General features: G+C 41.9%; 1 long non-coding RNA gene across 3 annotated transcripts in view; it reads left to right on the top strand.

The window, feature by feature from the left end:
* Positions 1-550: 550 nt before the first annotated feature.
* Positions 551-22,415, top strand: part of LOC147999801 (uncharacterized) — a 77,300-nt gene continuing 55,435 nt past the window's right edge. For 2 of the 3 annotated variants that reach the window (XR_015642566.1, XR_015642567.1), the window contains exons 1-3: positions 604-759; positions 1,238-1,329; positions 10,162-10,258. This is a non-coding gene — a long non-coding RNA (uncharacterized LOC147999801). Of the gene's footprint in view, positions 760-1,237; positions 1,330-10,161; positions 10,259-22,415 lie in introns of all 3 variants that reach the window. The other variant, XR_015642565.1, reaches the window with a different exon arrangement.

Below are 22,415 nucleotides of genomic sequence, written 5' to 3'. Positions count from 1 at the left end.
ATTATTTAAATGAGATGAATGGTTTGTGTGCTGAGGACAGAGACAGATGCCTATCAATCACTTTTAGAAAATTTATCACCCCTCATTTACAGAGGTGACTTCTTACTGGGAATTCCTGGCATCACTCAGGAAAAGAAACCATAGTGAATATTAACTAGAATAGTTATAAGTTCAATATGTTAGCTACAGTACAGGGAAAGGTATAAAAACACAGCAGCAGTTTCTGACCTTAAAAAAATCAGTTCAGATGTTTATATTTTATATCATCTCAGGTCTTGATTACTTAAGAGCTATTAATTTTGATAAAAGAGTTAGACCTGTTTTATATGCAACAGTCTGTCACTATAATTAAGCAAATGCTTTGAGTTTTCCGGTTGAATGGATATGACCAGGATCGGAGATCAAAAATTGTTGTCAAACGAAACACTAACAGTCGGTGACATCTGTATTTGCTCAGAAAATCGTATGCTTTTCTGTAAATCTGAAGTTTCAAAGAAGCTGATTATTTATTTTTGTATTGATTTTTTTTTCTTGTTTGATTTTGTTTAAGAAAACCAGTGAAGCTTGCTGATGTTGAACAGAGGGTCGCCTGAGGGCACTGATGAATCTAAGTCAGTGGAGTGCTCACTGAGAAGGCAAGGCGCTCCTAGCTCTACCCACAGCACTGCAGCAGCTTGGTGAGGTAATAAATGTCTGTCATTGCAGCACTGAGGAGTTGGAGGCAGGAGGACCAAGTTCAAGGCCATCCTTGGCTATAGAGTGAGTTCAAGACCAGCCTGAGATACAGGAGACCATGTCTCAGAAAAAGGCACATGGAAAAGATGGGGCATTTTCTAATTTTTCATTTCTATATCCCTGAAAGGAAAATTGATACAGAAAATGATATAAAACACAGGCTAAGGTAGTTTTGGAATCTGCTTTTTATTTTAGAATGGAATCTTAATATTTCTGAGAGTAATCAATGGAAACCCAGAGTATATTCTGGTTCTAACACTTCCTTCCTCCCTCCCCCCCCTCCCTCCCTCCCTCCCTCCCTCCCTCCCTCCCTCCCTCCCTTCCTTCCTTTCTTCCTTTCTTTCTCAATGAAAACCAGGTCTTGGAGGATAGAGAAATAGTTTGATGGTTAAGAGCACCAGTTCTTGCTAAGGACCCAATTTCAGTTGCCGCCCCGCACATTTCTTGGGACCTGGAGTTCACTATTCTGTTTTGTTTTTTGTTTGTTTGTTTCATTTGCCAGACTGGTGGGACAGTGAGCCCCAAGTCATCCTCCTGGATCTGCCCTGCCCAGCACCGGGGTTGCAGGCATGCGTGGCAACACCAGGGTCTGAGGTGAGTGATGGGGATTTAAGCTTAGGTCCTCATGCTTGCACAACGAACGCTCTTACCCACGGAGACTTTCTGTTTTTCAGCACTTGTGTCTTGGAACTTCATTGGTGTGGGGGAAGGTCACAGAGACCGGGACACAGTAAGACCCAATCTGGAAAGAGGGAGAGAGGGGAGGGGGTGGTATGGCAGGGGCAGACAGACAGACAGGTTGGAGGGAGAGGAGGAGGAATGGAGGGAGGGGGGAGAGGTTGCTCAGAGGCCTTGGCTGACAGAGGTAAACTCCCCCTCCTTACCAATCTTTCCTGTGCTTAGGTTCATTTCCTCTGTGAAGTGCTCTGGGTGAATGCTTAGCACGGAGTGGTGTGGTCCCCACTTTTCCTGCCGTAGGTTTCTCATTTTAAAGATTCAATTACCTCCAGTCCTTTTCTTGAACACTGCTGCGGGCCTGCTGACCTAATCATTCCCTCACTTCTAAATTTATGTCATTATCTGTGCTTGGAGCTGCAGGGCACATACTCCTGCTCCTGAGAGCTCATAGGAAGGAGAGACTGTCTCCTGTTCCTTTGCAAGAGGAAGTCCCTCGTAGTGTCTTGGTGCTTAGTTTGGAGGGCAACGGTACAGGTCATTTCCTCATTTCCAGTGACATTTGTTAGGTGCTATTGAGGACCTGCTCATGTCATCCCTAGTTCAGTGGCCCAGCTGCTCTGCTCTTTAGAATGCTGAGGCAGATGAAGCCTGGGGCGCTCTCAACGTCCATTGCTCTGAATCTGCGGGTTCAATAGCCGAGAATTTGCCTGCTCTAGATCAGCAGGTTCCCAAGGTGTGTGTTAGCCCACAGATTGAATATCAGGTAGCCCACATCTCAGACATTTACATTACGATTCAGAACACTAGCAAGATTACAGTTATCAAGTAGCAGTGGAATAATTTTATGGTTGGAGGTCACTACAACATTAGGGACTGTATTAAAGGGTCTCAGCATCCGAGGATTGGGAACATCTTCTCTCTCTGGTCCTCTTTGTGACTGCCAAAGCTATTTGTTATATAATCATTTTGATGGACTGTGGTCAAGTCTCTGCTAAATTGATAATTTGTTATTCTTGAGAACATATTAATCAGAAGAGAGTTCAGTTTTCTTGATAGTGTTTGAGTGTATATCGTTTTGAACTCCCATTTCTGGAAGATGTAATGCTGATAAGATATATTATTGAAACTATTGAAATATTAACAGCTAGCTGTTTTTGAGGGTCTCTTGTGTCAGACACTATTATAAGCATTTCATGTGTCTCACATATTTCAAGTTACACAATAACACAATAGTCCTGAATTTCATTTCAGTTGTACCTTTGAGCAGCTAAACTCGCAGGGTGGCAATTTTTTTTTCAGGAGACATTCTACTAGAGACAGGAGAAAGCCTTCTGGGACTAGCCTTCTCTGTCTGCAGAGAAGTGTGGCCGCAGGGATGTGCCTGTGAGTTTTCGGGGTCTATTTTGTTTTTTTTGGGACCAAGTACCTAGTGAAGGCAGTGGTGTTGCAGTGAACCTGAGCCCTTCTGCTTTTCAGCTGCTTTGGGTCCTCTGTCAGCGTGCAGTCTTCAAGGGAGCCTGTGAAGAGAACTGTCAGGCAGATGGGGCTTCTTTAAAATGTGCTCATTAGAAGATGCTACTCCCCTCTCTCCCTCCCTCTCTCCCTCCCTCCTCCCTTCCTTCTCTCTTCCTTCCTGTTCATTATCAGCACCCATGTTGTTGACATCGTTGTCGTCGTCATCATCATCATCATCGTCGTCGTCGTCATCATCATCTCTGAGCGTATGTGCTATATGTGTGTGAATATAGATGTGCACACGCCCACCACAAGCATATGGAGTCAGACGACCACTTTCAGTGTTCGTTCTCCTCTCTTTCCACTGTGAGTTTCTGAGACTGAACTCAGGTAGTCAGCCTAGTATGGTAGGCTGGGAGCATTCTTTCCACTGAGTCACCTCCCAGCACTCCCTTCTCTCCTTTCCACCACTGTCCTTATCCAAAAGCTTTTACCATCTGCAACAAAAAGTTTATTTTTGTTCAATAGTAAGGCCCCTTATCCGATGTCACGTTGCCTGGTAACCTGTCTCCGTGAATTTGCCTGTTCTGGCAGCTCTGTAAATGAACCATACAATAGTTCTTTGGTGTTAGACTGATTTAATAGGAATGTTTTCAAGGTTGATTCCTAGGATGGCATATATCAAAATCTCATTTCTTTTTATTGGGAAGCACACGGCTGTGTGTGTAGACCTGCAGTTGGTTCATTCATTCCTCTGTTGTTCATTGTTGTTCATTCAACTGTTAGCTCCTGGCTTAGCTTTTGATGGGAGGTCATTGGCTGATTTGCCAATTTTGATTTACTTTTCTGAATCCTCAGGGACTATCGTGGCACAGCCAAGAGCTGGTTTGAGGCAGTGTGTAGTGATTTCTGGGACTCTTACCTTTATGAGGGAGTGTAGAGAATAAAGACAGATGATCGAAAACCAGTTTCTACCAGATATTTATCGAAGTCCTAGTAGATGTCTGTTGTATTTGTCAATAGATACTCTCTATAGCAGTTCCAGCACCTACCCTCAGCAGCATCCACACACTTATGTCACATTCCAAATACCACTCTACTGCACACAAAGATCCTCCAAGAGCAGTCAAGTGACCATGAACTCACACATTCAGGTAAGCTACAGAAGACTTGGAAAATTCAAGAGAGCTCAGATGTCCTTTTGAGGGGCCAGGTATGTCTATGGGAAGAGACATACTTTGAACTAGAGCATAGAAGGTGGGTACAATTTAGGAAAGTGAAATTAGGGGTGATGTAGAATGTAGCAGGAAGAGGAAGCTCATTGGAGAGAGTTCCAGAATGCAGAATTGGGAAAGCAGGGCTATGTGGAGTGGGATTCATGGTGGACAGGTCATTTTAGGAGAGGAGTGAGGTATCACAGGTTGGGATGATAGCAGAAGGTATTGATTCTAGGCTTCACCTGGTACAATTTGCTAGCATTTGGGAGCTTTGGGGCAAGGCATGCTAAAGCTACTCTGATCACCCATAAGTTAAAAAAAAGTACAATCTACATTTGTTGAGAGTTCCTATGTTCAAGAGATGATATTGAGTGCTGAAAGGAACATCCAAGATAGAATCTAGGGAGGGCTGAGTTAGAATGGCATCACATACCTCAGTAGCTGGCGGAGACAGGATACTTAACAGAAGAGGACATTATTGCTTCTGTTATTACCAGAATAAAGAGAAGTCAATGTATCATTTTCTATTGGAAAGAACTAGTAAAGAGAGGTAATTTGATTAAATAGCCAGAAAAATAGTTAATGGGACAGGTTGTTTGTATAAATGACAGGTTTGAGAATTTTTCTTGGCAATGGGATACAAATGGGACAGAAGTTTGAAAGACGCCTGGGGCCAGGAGGCTATTGGGCAAACCTTTGATATAGCACTGAAGATGTCAGGGTATGAGAGACAGCTGGGCAGAAATGGAGTAGACATAAGCATGTTGATCAATGAAGCTTCAAGAAAAGGAAGGAGGAGATTTCTGCTAATCATTGAGAGGTGATTGATTAACATCATCAAATAATACTTGATTTGGCCTGGGATTTATTACAATTGGAACACGATTCATCCTTCAAAATGAAACCTTAGGTATTGAAGGCTATGTTCTCATCTGATGATGATGTTGAGAGGTGCCTAGACCCTGAGGTTGCTAATCAATAGATTACTCATTGATAAGTTCATACTAAATGAATGCGCTGTTCAGGGAGGTCGGGCCTAGTTGGAGGCATTAGGTTGTTGGGACTATGCTTTTGAAGATTATTTCTTGTCCTAAGTTCTTTCTTTCCTCCCTTCCTCCTTCTCTCTCTCCCTCCTTCCCTCCTTCCCTCTTTCCTTCCCTTCCTCCCTACCTCCATCTCTTCTTGTTTCTTGTCTATAATGAGGTAAGCAACTTTTCTTAGCGTATCTGCCATGATGTTTTAGCTTCAGATCCGTAACAATGGAACCAGACAGCTGTGGGCAGACATCTCTGAAAACACGAGTATATGGTTTCTACTTCATTCCTACTACTGTTCAGACTCACTCTGCCATGACTTGCCAAAGGCATTGACAGAAACTTTCAAGAAGCACCAGGTGTCGCTTCTCTTGGGATTACGACCTTCAATATTATATGATCTTCCAAAAACTCTGATTATTGTTCATGTCCTTCCTTCTAACTGCTCCCTCTTCCTTCCTTTGAGGGAAACGTCCTTAGAAACAGGCTGGGTCCTTAGGGAAGGGAGGAGAATTAGTGGCCATGTCTTCTGGGACTGTCTTCAAAGCTGGGAGAGCCTTGGGCAGCTGCACAATGTTCCTGTTCACATTATCATCTGGTCAGAGATGCATTTTCCCCTCCTTCCCCTTGCTTCTGACTCAAACTTATTTCTAGAGCGTTTTCATGACCTTGAACATAAAATGAAACGGTGATGCCACTCCTCTGGGGAAATGTGTTTAAGATGTGTTGGTTCATGGAAAAGAATCATCAGCAAGAGTTCTCCAAGGGCTTAACCTTCATTTGCTTTTCAAGAGAAAAGCTGCTTCCTTCCAGTCAGGCAGAAAGAGAACCCTCTCTCCAGGTCTCTTCCTCTATTTCCCAAGGCTTTCCTCTCAAGGATAGATTGTATTGTTTAAAATCCTTTGAGTCAGGTGGTGTGGGCACGATATTTGTACTTAACATGGTGATTTTTGTTTGTTTCATTTTTCTTTCTTGTACCTTCCTGACATCAGATCAGCTCGTCCCCTTAACAGAAAGGAAAGGTGAACATGTTGAAATTCTCTACCCCAAATGCTAATTCAGGTGTTTCTCTCATGTGAGTATGAGTTTGGAGAGCCTTGGCTTCTATAATATATTTTGGTGGTAATAGTGATTGTCTTCCCGTTTTATTTGTAAAATAAATTCCTTACCCTCCTGTAAGGAAGGGTCAAGGTGGGAATTCAGCCTATAAATACAACCAAGAGTTGTCTATTAAAATTATTTAAAAACTACCTTCTCTAAAATCTGAACAAATAGCCAAAACCCTCCACTACCAACAAAGGTAATGTGTTAGGGTTAAGAGCAAAGAGTCACACAGCTGTTTCTTCACAGCAAGCATGCCCGCCCTCACTACTGCAACCCCCAGCCAGCCATCATGCTGCTGTGGTTGCTTACAACTTAAATCTTAGTCTATAGATGTTTGAAATTCCCTCTGAAGACTTATCCAACTTATGATGAAAGGAAACAAAGTAGTAAGACCTTAAGTAGGACTGGATGAAGAAGCAACTGGGAAACTAGTAGAGCAGAAGGGTGGGGAAGGAGGTTAATTCATACTGAGCAGAATTGGAATTACCAAGATGACCGAAGCAGAGGCTATAGGGAGGACTGAACTGGGTTCCAGTGCTCACAAACTAGGCAGGGTCTTAGAAGGCCAGATATGGTGATTAGTCTCAAAGGGAGTGGGAGCTGTGCTCTCCTTGCTTTGGGTAATTTCACTTGCACTGCACTATGCACAGGAGAATTTAATCGATTGACTTAACTCCTGCCTTTAGGCCCAGGGTGTTAGGATTTTGGTTGCTAGCCAAAAAAAAAAAAAAAAAAAAAAAAAAAAAAAAAAAAAAAAGGAGCTAGAAGGAGAAATAATAAAAAGAAAAGAAGACTTAGTGATAGTGAGGATTTTTGACTGGCTGCCCTAAGGGAGGGCTTCTTGGGGCCAACAAGGCCTGCTGCCTCCACCTTCTTCCCTTTCATATAATCTTCCCTTTCATGCAAAATCTTAAAGAGCAATGGTGATGTCTCCTCCTTCATTTCCTACGGAAACACAGGGAGGGCAGATTTATAGTTCCTTTTCTTAAAATTGTGTGTTATGGAGCTACAGAAAGTAGGGTCCAAAGCTGGTTCTGAGGGATTGACTCATAGTCAACAACCTCCAAGCCTGCTAATACCTAACTAACAAGGCTTGTTCTCCTGGTCGGAATTCTATGGAAAAGTTGCTTTACAAAGCATTAAAAACAAACTTCTTTCAGAATAGATTCAACTGCAAGACCCAAAATTTCTAGGACGTTTTTAAAAGAAAATATAATCTCTCTCTCTCTCTCTCTCTCTCTCTCTCTCTCTCTCTCTGTGTCACACACACACACACACACACATACACACACACACACACACACACACACGAAGAAATTACATGCTCTTCCCCGTCCTTTCCTCATATGCAGCCGAAAAATAACCATAATAGAAATAATCTATAAGAACCCTGGCAAAGGTGTTAATTTATTTTATGTAGCCAGCATAAGGGTAATGGAGTGACTATGATTGACAGTTATTGCCTGGTATTGGTAAAATTCATTATCTGTGTGATGTTCCCTATACTGCCAGTAGATTTACTATGAACTGGTCCTGAATAGGCAGGCACGTGGGGGAAAATGTAGCTGCAATTTAGAAAGGAAATGGCCTGGGATGATAGCCCAGCTGGAAGTACGGTTGCTCAGGAGCTGAATCTTGGTGCAGTTAAAAGGATTTAGCAGCTAGATTATGAAGTTAATAGCTGGTGGGCTTAATCACTGGCCTCGGTGTTTCCTCTGCTACAGAGGCTTAAATTGGAAGGACATGAAACAGCCACAGTTCTCTGAGTGACACTGGAACCCCTCAAGTCAGCATCAAGCAGGCAACTGAAGATCCCTGATGTAAGCACTGTGTAAGCACAGGGTGTAAACATTGTGCTGTGGGAAGAGACTGGAGGCATCAGGGGCCACACGGGGCCATGTGCAGAGGAGAAACTGTAATCATAGTACCATTTGCTTTGGACAGATGTAGACCTTGCAGTTCTAGAGAATTCCTCTGGAATGCTAAATATGCCCTCTGGATTTGTAATCAATTTGAAGTTTAGGGTCTGTGGTGGGTTGAATGAGAATGTATCCCGTAGGCTAAGGTATTTGAACATTTGGTCCCCAGTTAAGTGAGGCGATGAAGCCTTGCTGGAGGAAACACATCACCAGAGGCAAGGCGTTGAGAGTTTACTCTCTGCTTTACACTTGGTTTGAGGATGTTATCTCTTAGCTTGCTGCTGTGGTCCTCTGTTGCCATGCCTCCTCCTTCCATTTGGACTGTCCCCCTGGGACCATAAGACCAAATAAATTCTTTCCTCTATAAGTTGTCTTGGTAATAGTATTTCATCATCTAGACAGTCTAGGGTTTATTGCTAGCCACACCTATAAGTTAAAGCTGTCTTTTTAAACATGAAGATGGCAGGTAGAAAGAAATGACCTTTGCTTTTTTTAGTTAGATGATGTAATTTTGGTGAGTGGATCTGCTTCCTGCAGCTCTCTGGGCCCGGACAATTCACCTAGCCTCTCTGTATGCCTGTTATTTTGTTTGTAATATGGCCGTTGTTTTACTTTCTTCAGGGGAGGCCATGACAGCAAAGAAGACTGTTACTAGAGAGTGTCACAACATAAGTAAACAAAACAGATCCCCCGTGAATTATCTCCTATACTGCCAGTAGGTTTACTACAAACTGGTCCTGTATATATATTTTTCTTTATTAAGTTTTTGTTCTTTTACCATCTTAATAATGGGGATGATTTTGTCATATAATAGGGATATACCATTGATCCTGGACATATTAAATCCTTTTGTTGAAATTATAGATTTATATACTTTAAAATGAGCTACACATATAAAGAACAGGGAGACTTTAAGTTTCATGTAGCCCTTTTCAGCGATGACTCAGGCAGCCAGGGTGACAGATAAGCATCAGACACTCACTCCAGGTCCAGTGGCTTCTAGATCCTGTCTTGAGAATGTGAGGAATAAATTTCAACGGAAGGGTGAGTTTCGTTGTTTGTGGAACTTTGGAGAAAGGAAGCAGGTCTTACAGCAAGAGTAGGCCCTAAGTGGGCCTTGCCACTGAGGGCCCTGGGGGAAACTGAGATTTTACTGGGTTGATGCATGGGGGGAAGAGGGAAAGTGAGCTGGTCATTCTAGTCTCAACCAAGCAGTCTTCACATGTTTCTCCATCCTGGTGGAAGGACATGATTTCATTCATACCACCAAGGACCATGAAGTACCTGATCACACATGTCCTCCAGGCAGCTGTGCTAGCTAGGTCACTGTGTAAAAGAAGAGCGATAAAAAGAAGGAGCTAGATTATGAAGCAGCACTCCTAAACATCCAGCCTGTGATTGAGACAAAAGTGTCTATCAAGCTAAGGGCATCTTTGGCCTTTGAGGAACATGGAAGCTAGAAGGACAAGAGGAAGAACTGCTCATTTTTTTGAGGATGATACCCTAAACTGGCTGACCATATTTTTTTCTCCTGCTTCTCATTACTACATCTAACAATTATGGATGAGGGTAGGAGAGAAACAGAAAGAGAGAGAGAGAGAGAGAGAGAGAGAGAGAGAGAGAGAGAGAGAGAGAGAGAGATTGGGACAGTAACATCAGAATTAACAACTGAAAGAAGCCACTTGGGCTACAAGCAACAGAGCACAATCATGAGAAAATCCACGAAAGTCAAGAAGGGGGGCATGTCAGCCTATGGGCTAGTACTCTTGAGTGGATGCCTTCTCTCTTCTTACCAGCCTTCTCTCTCTCTCAGGAGTGCTTTCTCTTATAAACTGCCTCTATTTCAACTACCTTAACCTGTGTTCCCCGATGCTGGCATTTGTCCTATGACAAAAGAACCTGGAAATTCAAGTGAGTGATCTCTGAACTCAGATCCACATCCACATCACCTCGTAGAACATTCTGAAGTGGGGCTGGAAAGAGGGCTCTGAGGCTAACAGCATGCTACCTGTCTTGCAGAGGATCTGTGTTGGATTACGAACATCCATGTCAGATGGCAAACAACCGCCTGCAACTCTAGTTCCAGGGGATCCAATAGCACCTCTGGCCTCTGCAGGTAAAGATAGAAGTCTTATGTGTGCGTGTGTGCGCATGCGTGAACACACACACACACACACACACACACACACACACACACACACACAAATAAATCTGAAAGTTCTGAAGTCTGCTATTTTAGGTGCTAGAAATACTCAGAGAAAACACGTTTCTAAAGCAATGATTAAATAACATTACATTTCCTCTGTTAATAACATTTTTGCCTCTAAACTAGAATAGTTTTTGGAGTATAATTTATGGACGTTGTTTAAGCTACTGCAGGAAAAGAGAAGGAGCGACATTGCCCCTGGTTTGTGTAGCATGGGGAAATAGGCAGTTCGCCTCTACCCTCTCTCCTGTATTTGTGTAGTGAATGGAGCGCTTGCTGCCTAGGAATTCAATCTTGAATCATGGTCAGGAAGTATTCAAAGCTCTGGCTAGTTATGCTCCCAGTGAGGTTGGAAATTCAGGCTCAATGGCTGAACTCCCTAGAAAAAACATGTCAAAGCCTCTATTAAGTTATGAAAGTCAAATCTCTTGGCCACCACCATGTTGGCTCTTAATGGAAGAGGCTTGATAGAAAGAGCTTAGGGCACTCATCACATTTCAGCATTCTCAGGATGGGACTGACTTTGGGAAGTTGCTGGAAATAAATAAGATGTGAAGGAGGTGATTGGAGCTGGAGTGGAAGAGCTTTGCAAGTGACAGCTGTGTGAGATCTGCAGGGAAAATGGTCAGGGAGAAATTCATGTGGACAAAACAGTCAAACAACACTCGGGAACTCTAGACGCTTATTGCATATGTTATAATTCCTCTGCAATTCGCCTACCCTAAGGAATAGGCTGTTAAATTCAGCATATTCTTTTAGTGTAGTGCTCTAGGGAGTGAAGAAAGGGAGAGATGTTAATTATATCTGGGCAAGGGCAGGATGTTCTATGGCTTAATGGCTGTGGCTTGGATATTAAATCCAAAATTAAAAAAAAAATAGGATAGCTAGAATTGGTATGCAGGCCTGTGTTCTTAGCTACTTAAGAGGTGAAGGCAGGAGGACGAAGAGCTCAAGGCCTGCACAGATAGTATCTGAAAGAGAACATGAGAAGGGAATCTAGCACAGCAGGGAACGCTTGTTTAGCATGCACAAGGCCTTTGCTTCTGTGTTCGTCACCTTAAAAATGAGAATATAACCATACAGGATTTAGATAGCTTGGCTCAGTCTGGAATAGAGGCACACAGATCCTACTAGTATCAGTGGGGAATGTACAGTGTTTATTAATAGGCATAATATTACTGGGTGATATAGATAGATCGTGTTTCTGGTAAATCAAATGGTCTTGGTTCAAGGAGATGAAAATAACTCTTGTCAGGTGGGCAGCAATCCATGTGATGCCTTCCCCACCTTCCCTTTCTTTCCAGGATGATTCTAAACAGCAGATATTCCCCTTGAATACTTCCTGTTTTTTTGTATCTATTGGCAACTTCATTTCAACATTGTCAATGTGCATTGTCTTAGTTGAGCTTCCATTGCTGTGATGAGACACCATGACCAAAGCAACTCCTATAAAGAACAACATCTAATTGGGGCTGGCTTATAGGTTCAGAGGTTCAGCCCATTGTTATCAAGGCAGGAAGAATGGCAGCATCCAGGCAGGCATAGTGCAGGAGGAGCTGAGAGTTCTATCTCTTATTCTGAAGGCAAATACAAGACTGGCTCCCATGTGGTTAGGAGGTTGGCCTGCAACCCCACCCCCACAGTGACGCACTTCCTCCTACAAGGTCACACCTACTCCAACAAGGTTATACCTCCTAATAGTGTCACTCACTGAGCCATGCACATTTAGACCACCACAGATGTGCCCACTCACTCTCACATATTGCTTGTGACAGCCTATATATTTTCTTTTTAATGAATAAGGGGAGTGAGAACATACTATACCTTTTGGGTTAGTATGAGTCATGATCCCACCTTTTCAAGGCATCTCTGGTCATATAGGTTTGCACTGTGCTAGTATGAGCAACTGGAAACCTGCAGATGATGAAATCCTTGATTCTTCCTTTCCTGACTTTTTCCTGATAGTTGTTGAATGACTTTCACCTCTGACTCTTTCTTATGAATTACTGCTCTCTAGCTAGATGCCCAGACAGTTGCACCCCATACAGCAAGCACATAAGGTCAACAATGAACTACCAAGTTCCCATGCCTTGTCTGGCCTCATTGAGAGAGGAAGTGCCTAACCTCCTAGACTTGAAGTGTCAGGGGGTGCCCCACCCACTCAGAGGAGAAGGGGAGGAAGAATGGGGGAAGGATTGTGTGTGTGTGGGTGACTAAGAGGGGGCAATGAGTGGATATAAAGTGAGTAGGTAGATAAAAAATTGAATTAAAAAAGATACTAATTTTTTTATTTTAATTTTAATTTTTTCAAAATTGAATGGACTCATTCCATGTATTTTAGAATCTGGAGATGGATTGGTTAAAATTTCTGTCCTGATGCTGAAGTTAGTTCACTTGGTTGACCCTCGGTGATTTAATTTATAAAGTAGATAATAGTAAGTACCAGTTTTCCATATTGTTATGAGCAAATGTAATAATATCTGTAAGATCTCCAACACATTAAGACATCAAATGAATGTGAATGGAATTTTCCTTGTCATTGTGTTTGACCATATTTGATTAGTTTAATAGGTTGGGAGGATTCAGGGGACATCAGTTTGCTTTCGTACCTCATAATATGCAAAAATATGTAACCTGTTGACATAACAACACTTGTGAGTAATTTTTTTGGGGTCATTATACTGGGTAGTGTATTTTTGATCTGCTTGTCAAGGGCTTAAGGTCTCCACTCCGTGACTGTCGTAGCTGAAGGTGAGTTACAGTGCTCGTGACTAGGCCAGGCTGCTGCACCAGCATCCGGGAGACAAGTGAAGTGCTGTAGCTGGCAGCTGTGGGAATTACATTTTGGTGGAATGGGGCCATTAATGGTTAACAAAAGAGCTGTATGCTTGAGTTCATCCTAATAGCTAAGCTCCTGCTGGTTTCTGGAGATGCAGAAGTCATGGTAAATTAAGTCACGTCTAATTCTAAGTAAAATTTATTGCAAACTGGTCATACAATTGATTAAAAAAGAAACATGCCTTTTCCCCTAAGGCAGCAAAGAGAGTTTTGAGCCAGGAAGATAACCACATTTCCCGAGTTCGGTCTGTTCTTTTCTATTATGATGTCACAATGACTAAACTTCCATTTAAAAGTAAAACAGTAGACATGCTTACCTGGATGGGGAAAGCCCAGGAGAGCTAAAGGAAACTAAGGGATGCTAAGAGTGGGAGAAATCATCTTCCTCAGCAAAGAGCCCACCTATTGATTATTCAATACCAAATGGTTGCCCCCGAAAAACATGCATATCAGTTACATTATACAGACTTAGCAGGTTGTACTCATGTAATTAGAGTCATGTATGTGTGTGTGTGTATGTATGTATGTATGTATGTATGTATGTATGTAACAATTAGTACTGAAAAAAGAAGCCATAAATTTAAAGAGATAAAGGAAGGATATATGGGAGGGTATAGAGGGAGAAAAGGGAAGGGGAAAATAATATAATTGTATCACAGTTTCAAACAATAAAGAAATACTTACAAACAAAAACAAAATAAAGTTTTGAGCTTGAATTGTCGTTTCTTCTCTTTTGACCGACATTGAGGACAACTTTACAGTGATTTGAAATGGAATTTAGTTTTCCATACACCTAGAGTTTTTTACTTTCTGCTCTAATTGAATGTGCCAGCTCACCGTGTTCTGACTAAAGTCAGGAATGTGCTTTATAAAATATGTGATTTTTGGTGACATTCTTCTAGAGCGTCACTTTCTTCTCCCTAAATAAAGATCTACCAAGTTGTTTTGAAATATAAAACTACTCTCAACATAAAGGTACAAATGCCTGGCTAAATTCACCCTTCCGGTCAGTTTTTACTGTGGCTTCCTAGAGCGATGGGGACTTTCTTCATCTAGAAATGTCCTTTGGATTGCGTGCATGACTATAAGAATTTGTATGATCATTGCACTTAAAATACAGTGCTCCTTGAGATCACATGAAAAATGGACGTGCTGGCTGTCATTAACTGCAAATACTTGTCTTTTAGGGCAACTAGAAATGAACTCTGGGTTCCTGTGCCACTTGAGGGTCCTAATGAGCCTGAGCTAACACTTTTCCTTGTTGAGGGGCTGCTGGTTGCTGCTTCTTCCAGGCCTGGGTGTTAGAAGATTCGATTAAGGCCTTTAGTCGTGAGAGTGTAGACATCTCCAGCCTCTTGCTCCTCCCATCTCCTGTACCATACCCCAGTCTGTGCAGATCTGGGCCCTCCCTAGTGTTCCACATAGCTTCTCTCATGACATGCAAAAAAAACCAGTCTATATAAACCGTGAGGTATATAATATAATAAAGTTGTCCTTTTGTTTGGTCCTCCAATTTTGGCATTTTATAGATCTCATGGATGATTTTAGTTTTGCTGTCCATATATAAATTATATAGAAAATGAGAAATTCTGCTCTTCAACCCTTCTCATGTGTTGAGAAACTCTTTAGCACAAAATCAAATGTGAATCTGTCTATCTATCTATCTATCTATCTATCTATCTATCTATCTATCTATCTATCTATCTACCTATCTATCCATCCATCCATCTATCCATCCATACATTCATCCCTCCCTCTATCTCTATCTATCTATCTATCTATCTATCTATCTATCTATCTATCTATCTATCTATCTGATGGACAAGCACAAAGAATTTATTAGAAGTAACTGTGGTAGGGTGGGGTACAAATGGCTTTTTAAAAAGAGTAGCTGTGAGAACTTTTTAATGCTTGATGAGTTAAAAATAAAGTTAGCTATCTAATATTTTGTCTTAACATGAAATAATTGGTACTGCTGATTTAATTTAAGGCTGTCTCTGTGGGCCAGGGAGATGACTTGGTCAGTAAACTGCTTGCGGCATAAGCCTCAGGACCTGAGTCTGACCCTAGCTCTACTATGAAATGTGTCACTGCATACCTGTAGCTCCAGTATCAGGGACATGGAGACGGGCTGATCCCCAGAGCTTGCTAGTCAGGCTAGTATAGGTGAGCCTTAGGTTCCAGAGAGATACTCTGTCTCAAAAAAAAAAAAAGGTGGATATCTTTAGAGATTCAGATCCCAGGGTTGACATTACACACACATGCAACACACATACATATTTGTTCATAATCCATGTATATTTCATGTTTCTAGGGAAACTATATCCTTCATATTTTCCATAATTACATTTTGCTGCCTGTGCTCTGGACTGCCTGCTGCCCGACTCTACTTGGCCTTGGGGGTTGGAGGTGAGGTGGTGTGGAATCAGTGGCACAGTATCTGGGAGAAACTCTGTTACCAGCTCCTTTAATACCCTTCACCTATGTCTCAGAAAGCATCTCTTCCAAACAGCAGTTCCTGATTGGCTGGCACTGTCTTTCTCCTTGGTCTCTTAGGCAGTCTTCAATTAGGTCCTCCTTCAGGAGATGCCTTTGCTGCTCTGTGGCCTCCCCACCCCCAACCTTTATGCAGAGATGGACACCACTGACCCTTCTACATTTTCTAATATAGAACTGTAATCACCAAAAGACAGAATATTGAAAATGAAAAATGTTATCTCATTAGCTGGATAAGATAGTAGTAATTAAAGCAATTGTAGAACTTCGAGTGTTTGACTTTAACTAACTTTTCAGACTTTTTTAAAGTTTGCTTTAGGCCTGTTCTTCCTGCAGTTAAGTGCTTAACTCAGCCTGACACCACTACATTATTCCCTGAGTGCCTTTCCCTAGAGACAACACTTGTCACTTGAGCACCTTCGCTGGTCTGGTCAGTTACTACCTGTGAATGGGACTGTGATGGCGAAACTTATATTTTATTTTTGGGTTGGTGTATCTGGTTGTATTACCACCAAACAGGTCTGATTATCAGGGTTTCCACTGCTGGAAAAGGTTTGTGAAGAATAAAGATGGAGAAAAAAAATCTATGGAAAAAAATCTCAGCATGCTTGTTGTCCCTTCATTTTCTTTTTCTTTTAATAAGCAAGATAGATGGAAGTGTAGAACCTGCCCTGGGTGAATTGTGTCCCCACCAAAAGATAAGCTGAAACCCTAAACCCTAATACCATAGAAGAAGTATTCTTCTGACTCAGTGGAATTTATCACAGTGAGATTACACTGGAGTAGTGGGGGCTTGATAAAGATAATCTTTTTGGATCCTATTTGTGACTCTCGTGCTGCTGCCATTGTGTAAATTTTGTAGGAGATGAGACAGCCAGGTCTTCACGACTTCCAATGTGTTGATGTACGTAGGCCCATAAGGAAATAGAAGCAGTCATTAAAGGTCTCCCAACCAAAAAGAGCCCAGGTCCAGACAGGTTTAGTGCAGAATTCTATCAGACCTTCATAGAAGACCTCATACCAATATTATCCAAACTATTCCACAAAATTGAAACAGATGGAGACCTACCGAATTCCTTCTACGAAGCCACAATTACTCTTATACCTAAACCACACAAAGACACAACAAAGAAAGAGAACTTCAGACCAATTTCCCTTATGAATATCGATGCAAAAATACTCAATAAAATTCTGGCAAACCGAATCCAAGAGCACATCAAAACAATCGTCCACCATGATCAAGTAGGCTTCATCCCAGGCATGCAGGGATGGTTTAATATACGGAAAACCATCAACGTGATCCATTATATAAACAAACTGAAAGAACAAAACCACATGATCATTTCATTAGATGCTGAGAAAGCATTTGACAAAATTCAACACCCCTTCATGATAAAAGTCCTGGAAAGAATAGGAATTCAAGGCTCATACCTAAACATAGTAAAAGCCATAAACAGCAAACCAGTTGCTAACATTAAACTAAATAGAGAGAAACTTGAAGCAATCCCACTAAAATCAGGGACTAGACAAGGTTGCCCACTCTCTCCCTACTTATTCAATATAGTTCTTGAAGTTCTAGCCAGAGCAATCAGACAACAAAAGGAGGTCAAGGGGATACAGATCGGAAAAGAAGAAGTCAAAATATCACTTTTTGCAGATGATATGATAGTATATTTAAGTGATCCCAAAAGTCCCACCAGAGAACTACTAAAGCTGATAAACAATTTCAGCAAAGTGGCTGGGTATAAAATGAACTCAAATAAATCAGTTGCCTTCCTCTACACAAAAGAGAAACAAGCCGAGAAAGAAATTAGGGAAATGACACCCTTCATAATAGACCCAAATAATATAAAGTACCTTGGTGTGACTTTAACCAAGCAAGTAAAAGATCTGTACAATAAGAACTTCAAGACTCTGAAGAAAGAAATTGAAGAAGACCTCAGAAGATGGAAAGATCTCCCATGCTCATGGATTGGCAGGATTAATATAGTGAAAATGGCCATTTTACCAAAAGCAATCTACAGATTCAATGCAATCCCCATCAAAATACCAATCCATTTCTTCAAAGAGTTAGACAGAACAATTTTCAAATTCATCTGGAATAATAAAAAACCCAGGATAGCTAAAACTATCCTCAACAATAAAAGGACTTCAGGGGGAATCACTATCCCTGAACTCAAGCAGTATTACAGAGCAATAGTGATAAAAACTGCATGGTATTAGGGGTTGGGGATTTAGCTCAGGGGTAAAGCGCTTGCCTAGCGAGCGCAAGGCCCTGGGTTCGGTCCCCAGCTCCGGAAACAAAAGAAAAAAAAAAAGAAAAAAAGAAAAAAAAAGAAGAAAACTCAAAAAAAAAACAAAAACAAAAACAAAACTGCATGGTATTGGTACAGAGACAGACATATAGACCAATGGAATAGAATTGAAGACCCAGAAATGAACCCACACACCTATGGGCACTTGATTTTTGACAAAGGAGCCCAAACCATCCAATGGAAAAAAGATAGCATTTTCAGCAAATGGTGCTGGTTCAACTGGAGGTCAACATGTAGAAGAATGCAGATCGATCCATGCTTATCACCCTGTACAAAGCTTAAGTTCAAGTGGATCAAGGACCTCCACATCAAACCAGATACACTCAAACTAATAGAAGAAAAACTAGGGCAGCATCTCGAACACATGGGCACTGGAAAAAATTTCCTGAATAAAACACCAATGGCTTATGCTCTAAGATCAAGAATTGACAAATGGGATCTCATAAAACTGCAAAGCTTCTGTAAGGCAAAGGACACTGTGGTTAGGACAAAACGGCAACCAACAGATTGGGAAAAGATCTTTAGCAATCCTACAACAGATAGAGGCCTTATATCCAAAATATACAAAGAACTCAAGAAGTTAGACCGCAGGGAGACAAATAACCCTATTAAAAAATGGGGTTCAGAGCTAAACAAAGAATTCACAGCTGAGGAATGCCGAATGCCTGAGAAACACCTAAAGAAATGTTCAACATCTTTAGTCATAAGGGAAATGCAAATCAAAACAACCCTGAGATTTCACCTCACACCAGTGAGAATGGCTAAGATCAAAAACTCAGGTGACAACAAATGCTGGCAAGGATGTAGAGAAAGAGGAACACTCCTTCATTGTTGGTGGGATTGCAGACTGGTACAACCATTCTGGAAATCAGTCTGGAGGTTCCTCAGAAAATTGGACATTGAACTGCCTGAGGATCCAGCTATACCTCTCTTGGGCATATACCCAAAAGATGCCCCAACATATAAAAAAGACACGTGCTCCACTATGTTCATTGCAGCCTTATTTATAATAGCCAGAAGCTGGAAAGAACCCAGATGCCCTTCAACAGAGGAATGGATACAGAAAATGTGGTACATCTACACAATGGAATATTACTCAGCTATCAAAAACAATGACTTTATGAAATTCGTAGGCAAATGGTTGGAACTGGAAAATATCATCCTGAGTGAGGTAACCCAATCACAGAGAAACACACGTGGTATGCACTCATTGATAAGTGGCTATTTGCCCAAATGCTTGAATTACCCTAGATGCCTAGAACAAACGAAACTCAAGACGGATGACCAAAATGTGAATGCTTCACTCCTTCTTTAAAAGGGGAACAAGAATACCCTTGGGAGGGGATAGAGAGGCAAAGATTAAAACAGACACAGAAGGAACACCCATTCAGAGCCTGCTCCACATGTGGCCCATACATATACAGCCACCCAATTAGACAAGATGGATGAAGCAAAGAAGTGCAGGCAGACAGGAGCCGGATGTAGATCGCTCCTGAGAGACACAGCCAAAATACAGCAAATACAGAGGCGAATGCCAGCAGCAAACCACTGAACTGAGAACAGGACCCCCGTTGAAGGAATCAGAGAAAGAACTGGAAGAGCTCGAAGCGGCTCGAGACCCCATACGAACAACAATGCCAAGCAACCAGAGCTTCCAGGGACTAAGCCACTACCTAAAGACTATACATGGACTGACCCTGGACTCTGACCTCATAGGTAGCAGTGAATATCCTAGTAAGATAACCAGTGTAAGGGGAAGCCCTGGGTCCTGCTAAGACCAGTGAACTAGATTGTTGGGGGGAGGGCGGCAAGGGGGGAGGATGGGGAGGGGAACACCCATAAAGAAGGGGAGGGGGAGGGATTAGGGGGATGTTGGCCGGGAAACCGGGAAAGGGAATAACACTCGAAGTGTAAATAAGAAATACTCAATTAAAAAAAAAGTTATTTGTGCAGTCATCCATGAATTGGACAGCGCCAAATCACGGGGGAATGAGGGGACTAAGGACAAACAAGAGGGAGAAAGTACCTCATAGGTTAAGGGGAGAGTGGTGGCTTTAGACTTCCTACTAGGGGTTTGTGGGCACTTTCCAAAAGCGGTTACGTGTGAGTTTCATTTTATCACTTACAGTGTGTTGTTTCCATTCATGACAAAGAACACTAGAAACATGGGCAGCCATCTTAACCAGTGGCCTCCCAGTTAATCTTCTAACCAGTTCCTCACTGAGACATGCCAGTCACCCTTGTAGGAAGCACACACTTCGGATTCAAACATGCACAGGCAGGTAGTCACATGAGGACAGAAATACAGAGTAGTTTAGTTTCTACAGTACATGCTCTCCTTGGTGGCTACTTGGAAGAGAGAATAATGAGTTCCCCACCCCTCATTCCCACCCTGAGGCTTTAGAAGGAACTTGGGCCCAGTGATGCCTTGATTTTAGACTTTTAGCATCGAGCAATGGGAGCCAGCTTTCTGTGGTTTGAACCTTTCTAGTTCGAGTACTTTGTTAAGGTAGCCATAAGAATCAAATATGGTAGCCACACAGATTACATGCACAGCCTTCTTGAATCACCTCCTGTCATAAAGCACTTTGGTGTAGTAGGCCGAGAGACTGACTGTGTGCACAGCTGAGGTGGCTGAAGTACACCATGGTTGTTCACATAGATGACCATTAATTTAGGAACTATGTGCTCCTCTGAAAATCTTGTGGGTGCTTTGGATACCTTACTGAGGAAAAACTGGAATCATGCAGAGAGACTTTATTTTGGGCTGAATTTTATGGCATTTTTAATCTCTGTAGGGCAGTGGCTCTCAACCTTCTTAATGCTGGGACCCTTTATCAATCTTTATGTTGTGCTGACTCACAACCATACAATTATTTCTGCTGTTACTTGATAAGTGTAATTTTGCTACTGTTATGAATCGTAATGTAAATATCTGATATACCGAACTATCTGATATGCTGCCCAAAGGGGTCATGGCCCACAGGTTTAGAACCACTGCCCTAAGGGATTATAATACCAGGTTAACGATTAAATTCTTGATGTTACTTGAGAAAACAAAGAACAAACAGGTAAACAGATGTTAAACAAGTGGCACAATCAACTTCCCATGTAACACGGTAATGGTTATTAGAAAGTACTGGACGGGGAGATCACCTTGGGGCTCGTATTTTTAAACATAAAACTTAAGGCACTTGATTTACATGTTTGTTTGCATTTTTGTGTGAACAAGAGCTAATTCCCATTGGAGTTGGCACTTTATGTGTTCTGGGTGCTGATGTAGGTGCCAGACATTTATTAATACAGTCCATATTGCCTGTGAGGGTGTGAGGAGGGCCATGTGACATTGTCTTGTTGGCATCAAGGACTTCAGATTGAGACTTTTGATATTATCTCCAAATCAGGCTATACAGACACAGGAGTATATGAGGAGAGTCTGAGAATTTGTTCATTATGCAGCAGGCCGATGGGGAATTCTGAGTGAATATTTGAAAATCTTGAGCATTCAATATGAGTAGCACACTTTTTAAAATGCATTGCTTCAGATGTTCGTTCTTGAAACATAAATATTTAAAATAGCTTAGCTCTCTTGCAGTCATATTTTCATATTCCCCCTTGCAGTGTGCTTGGAGTCCTAGATCCTGGCAGTGGTCTGGACCTTTCCCAAACTGGGGTTTTTGAGGTTCCATGGATTCAGAACAATTTTCTCCAAAGTTGTTCTCATCCTGCTGGTTCTAGTAGGCTTTTGTAGAGTTTGGACAATGGATTTAAGTCAGGAAAACATCAGAGTAAGGGGAGAAAGTAAAGCTTTGAACATTCCATTGGGAAGGGTTTTGCTCCTCCTACGTTACCGTCTTAGGGTCACCCTGTATAGGAGGCAGTGGTGCACACAGCTGGGATTTCCTATAAGGGTTTTCACTTAGAAGTTCTTAGAACAGTGAAAGTTAGTTGGCTTCAGGAAGTTCCTACCTAGCTCACTTGGTGTACACGCAAGGTCTAGAAAGGAACCTCAGGATCCAGTTCTGTGCCTGACCAGTTTACTACTTTAGCTCATGGCTCATTTGACACCATGAAAAGGAGAAATCATTGTGATAATTCTTTCACTGTTATAAGAGAAAATAATGTGTACAAATGATCAAACCACAGAAAGTACTAGAACAGAGAACAGCTAAATTTAATCAGCAACACACTAATGCAGCAGGAGGTCTGAGAGCAGAAGGGGAAGGACTCTCTGGCTAGATCATCTGAGTGGGGCAGGTGATGCTGAGGTCCATGTCCAAGGCCATTGCCCTTCAATAAGTAGGTATGGCATCTTGATCATCCACCTGGAAAGCAAGCACATTAGAAAAGTGCTTAGGGCAACGTCCCTGCCTTACGGTTAATTGTTTAAAGGCAGAATTCAGGATGACAAGGTACAG

Source organism: Rattus norvegicus, chromosome 18 (genome assembly GCF_021556685.1).
Source record: "Rattus norvegicus strain SHRSP/BbbUtx chromosome 18, alternate assembly SHRSP_T2T, whole genome shotgun sequence".
Taxonomy (NCBI): Eukaryota; Metazoa; Chordata; class Mammalia; order Rodentia; family Muridae; genus Rattus; species Rattus norvegicus.
This window is presented reverse-complemented; position numbering and strand designations above follow the sequence as displayed.